The 4,555-nt window shown below is 43.3% G+C and overlaps 1 non-coding gene across 1 annotated transcript; it reads left to right on the top strand.

Annotated features, from left to right (window-relative positions):
- Positions 1 to 794: 794 nt before the first annotated feature.
- Trnas-cga (transfer RNA serine (anticodon CGA)) lies at positions 795 to 869 on the top strand. Its single transcript has one exon. It is a non-coding gene; the product is annotated as a tRNA-Ser (tRNA).
- Positions 870 to 4,555: the final 3,686 nt, after the last annotated feature.

Raw genomic sequence — 4,555 nt, 5'->3', positions numbered from 1 at the left:
TTTTTATGTTGACGAGTTGAAAACTGTGTGAAAAGGTGTAATGTGGTGAGAAATATTGCGACATTAAACGTGCCATTTCGTCTCACACTGTTGTCCTCAATTCAAGAATAAGCAAGCAGAAACACAAACCCCCACAACCATATAACCACTTTGAGGGTATATGGGTCACCGATGAGATACCAGGAAAATTTTCCTATTGATACGGTGGTCATCCCACGCTCAGAGACAAAAATAACAATTTCATGTCAGGAAGACTTCCATTAGATGCGATAACGGAACATTGGACAGAGTAACTGCTTAGTATAGAGACTATAGTATTACAGTGTGCAGTTACACGGAGTCGTTATACTTTGTTTCGCTTTAATTGTTAAGTACAGGTTCTGATTGTCAGAGCACCAATTGCCGCAGGAACATCAAACCAAAATTAAAATGGAAGATCTACTCACAGTGAGATAATCTTGATATTTAGCTTCAAGGGGTGGATGGTGTGTTCTTGGGATGACTATTCTAGTAGTAGTAGTAAATTTATTCACCATCGAATAATGATTGTGCGAATGTATTGTACAATTACAATTTATGTTATGCGACCTGCATTAAGTAACAGGACTGCAAGTTTAGTTCGTTATCAGCAATAAATAAATAAATAAATAAAACAAATAAACCCAGAATGAAATTTTCACTCTGCAGCGGAGTGAGTGATATGAAACTTCCTGGCAGATTAAAACTGTGTGTCGTACCAAGACTCGAACTCGGGACCTTTGCCTTTACCCGGCAGGTGCCCTACCATCTGAGTTGCTTGGGTGGCTCAGTTGGTAGAGCAGTTGCCTGCGAAAGGCAAAGGTCCCGAGTTCGAGTCTCGGTCCGACACACAGTTTTAATCTGCCACGAAATTTCAAAACAAATAAATGTCTGCGTGGGTACTTGTTATGCTGCAAAGAAGCCTATTTCTTGACTCAAAGTGGTGACGAGGATGAGCGACCCTGCATGACCGAGCGAAGAACGTGTCTACTCTCTCGGCTCGAGTAGCGGAGCCGACCGTACTTGAGTATAGCTGTCCCGAACTCATCGATTCCCTATTCGAATCACAGCCTTGGCATCCAGACCAAAGCGAGCAGAAATATTGTGGATCGATAAACCTCTGTCCCGAAAGCCTACGGTCCTGCCGCTGTCAAATGCCAACGCGCGACAGTAGATATTTATACTTCTTACACGAGGTGTAACAACAAACAATCACACACAAAATTTGGGTGAGAAACCTGCAGCGAAATCTTTCTTAGCTCCTACCTTTTTACGGTTGCACTGAAATGCTAATCTCTTGTTTATCCATGCATGGAGTACTCCTCATACAAAATTGAAGACTGTTGTGTGCCACATTCATGATGTTGCAATTTTAGTGTACAGCAGTGTCAAAGGCTTCCTTGGCTTACAGCTGTTCTACATGTCTGAAAGTCGTGTGTATATCTCGCACTGTAAGGAAGGGTGACGTTATACGACCTGAGCAATATATGAAAACTTGTTTTGTGAAGCACTGTGGCAAGGAAAGAAATTCGTAGATACTAGCCGGTATGTGCGAACTTCTGGTACACTGAAATAAGATATTCTCTATATTTTATAAATGATGGAGCGCAGCAATCAGTCGTCCTTTTTTTGCAGGTTTTATTACGAAAATCCAGATTTCGGTGAGTGCCTAGCCATTATCAATGCACTATTTTTTAAAACCGATGCATGTTAGTTCCCTGTTATTCGGGCGTCAGTCACAGTTCTTTGAATGATAGTGTATAAAATAGTATTCAAAGAACTGGCTGATACCCGAACAACAGGTAACTAATACACATCGGTTTAAAAAAAGAATGCAATGATAATGGCTAAGTACTAGCCGAAATCTGGATTTGCGTAATAAAAGCTGCAAAAAAAGGAAAAAAAGAAAAAAAGGGAGGGACGACGACTGATTATGCGCTCTATCATTTACAAATTAAATAATAGTTTCTGAGTGCACCCACTTTCCTAATGGAAGGCAACCTGATAAAGATATTCTCTGCTTTTCCCGTTGTGGTCATTTCACTATATGTTTAACACAGGAGCTACACCGCCCTTACAAAAAGCTGAAGCATCCAGAACGGGAGGAGGAAACGAAATGCAACTTCTCAGGTTGAGAGGGTATGTGATCTTATTTCAGTGATTAAAACATCAAGTCCAGTTGACAAAGAACTTGGCAATACGAGCCCATGTATCAGTATGACAATGCTCCCCCACTGGACTGGATGAATCACTGATGCTGTTGTGAATATCCATTAAGCCATTTTATTCTCTCCTGAGGCAAGCTGACCCACAGTTGTCGATACTTGATATCCTGGATACTGGAACCGGCATGGAATTGTCGTCCCACATACGTTCTATGGAGGACGCATGACTCAAGCAGTTAGTAGAGACACGTTGCCGTGTGTGGACGAGCGCTGTACTGTTGTAAAATGGCACCACGTTACTGTCGCTTGAGAGGTACGACATCAGGAAATAGAATGTCCCTGACGTACTATTGTGTCGTGGGAATTCCCTACAGGACTGGTGCGAATCTCCAAGACACTGGTGAAATGAAACCTATCCTCGGGTCGTCACCATACTCGACGATGATGGTCATTCGGATAGTGCGGAACTACGATTCATCTTTCAACACATTGTGGGGCCATTCATCAGCATTCGATGCTCCCTAGTCACAACACCACACCAGTTGCAAACCGTTTGTACTGTGATATTGACGACAGACTGCGGATGGAGTGGTAATTCTCTAATCTGGCTGCCGCTACTCTCCAACCAACTGTGCGGGATGACACAGAACGTTGCAGGCAGTCCATTAGTTAATCGCAGATGTGAGCAAGCTTACAATATGCTTATCCATCTGCATCTACATATATACTCCGCTAGCCGCCAAGCGGTGTGTGGCGGAGGGCGCAATTCAACCGAAAGTCATATTTCCCCCACTCTGTTCCACTCGCGGATCGCACGAGGGAAAAACGACTGTCTGAACGCCTCAGTAAGGGCTCTAATTTCCCTTATCTTTGAATGGTGATCATTGCGCGATTTAAAAGTTGGTGGTAATACTATATTATCTACATCCTCGGCGAAGATCGGATTTCGGAATTTAGTGAGAAGCCCCTTCCGTTTATGGCGTCGTCTATCTGCAAGTGTATTTCATGTCAAACTTTCTATGAGATTTGTAACGCTCTCGCGATGGATAAATGGAGCAGTCACGAATCTTGCCGCTCTTCTTTGGACCTTCACAGTCTCTTGCATCAGACCCAACTGGTAACGGTCCCATACAGACGAACAATACACTAAGACTGGACGAACTAACGTATTGTAAGCAATTTCCTTTGTTGAAGGACTACATCGCTTCAGGATTCTAACATTAAACCGCAATCTAGAGTGCGCCTTGCCCGTTACTTGTGTAATCTGATCATTCAATTTGAGATCATTTCAAATAGTCACACCCAGATACTTGACGGATGTTGCCGCTTCCAAAGACTAGGCATTTGTTTTGTACTCGTATATTAATGGGGATTTTCGCCTTGTTATACGCAGTAGGTACACTTACCAATATTGAGAGATAACTGCCAGTCATTACACTACGCATTTACTTATTTTCTGCAAATCCTCACTGATTTGTTCACAACTTTCGTGTGATACTGCTTTCCTGCAGCAGCATCAGAAAACAGTCTAACGCCGCTGTCAGTACCTTCAACCAGATCGTTTATGTAAATCGTAAAAAGCAGCGGACCTATTACGCTGCCCTGAGGCACACCTGAAGTTACGTTTGTTTGTGCTGAAGTCACCCCATTCGCCGGCAGTTGTGGCCAAGCGGTTCTAGGCGCGTCAGTCTGGAACCGCGAGACCGCTACGGTCGCAGGTTCTAATCCTGCCTCGGGCATGGACATGTGTGATGTCCTTAGGTTAGTTAGATTTAAGTAGTTCTAAGTTATAGGTGACTGATGACCTCAGATGTTAAGTCCCATAGTGGTCAGAGACATTTCATCCCATTCAGGACGACATACTGCTCTCTGTCTGATAGAAAACTTTCTATAGGATAGATCGTAAGCGCGCACTTTTTGGAGCAAGCGACAGTGAGGAACTGAGTCTAACGCCTTTCGAAAGTCGAGAAATGTGGCATCAGCCTGGCAGCCGGTATCTAGAGCCTGTTGTATATCACGCACAAAGAGGGCCAGCTGTGTCTCGCATGACCGCTGTTTCCTAAAACCATGCTGGTTTCTGCAGATGAGCTTCTCAGAGTCTAGAAAGGTCATTATGTCTGAACACAAAATGTGTTCCATGATTATACAACAAATCGATGTCAGTGAAATTGTCTGGTAATTATGTGCATCAGATTTTCTACCATTTTTTTAGATTGCTATGACCTGGGCCTTCTTTAAGTCCCGTAAAACTTTCCGCTGTTCCAATGATCTCTGATGGGTAAGAATGGTTCTATATTTGTAGCACAGTTAACATAATATCTTACGGGGATACCGTCCAGGCCAGGTGCCTTCCTGGCGTATAACGATCTTAA

Source organism: Schistocerca gregaria, chromosome 8 (assembly GCF_023897955.1).
Source record: "Schistocerca gregaria isolate iqSchGreg1 chromosome 8, iqSchGreg1.2, whole genome shotgun sequence".
Taxonomy (NCBI): Eukaryota; Metazoa; Arthropoda; class Insecta; order Orthoptera; family Acrididae; genus Schistocerca; species Schistocerca gregaria.
Note: the sequence above shows the minus strand (reverse complement) of the source record. Positions and strands in the feature narration are given on the sequence as shown.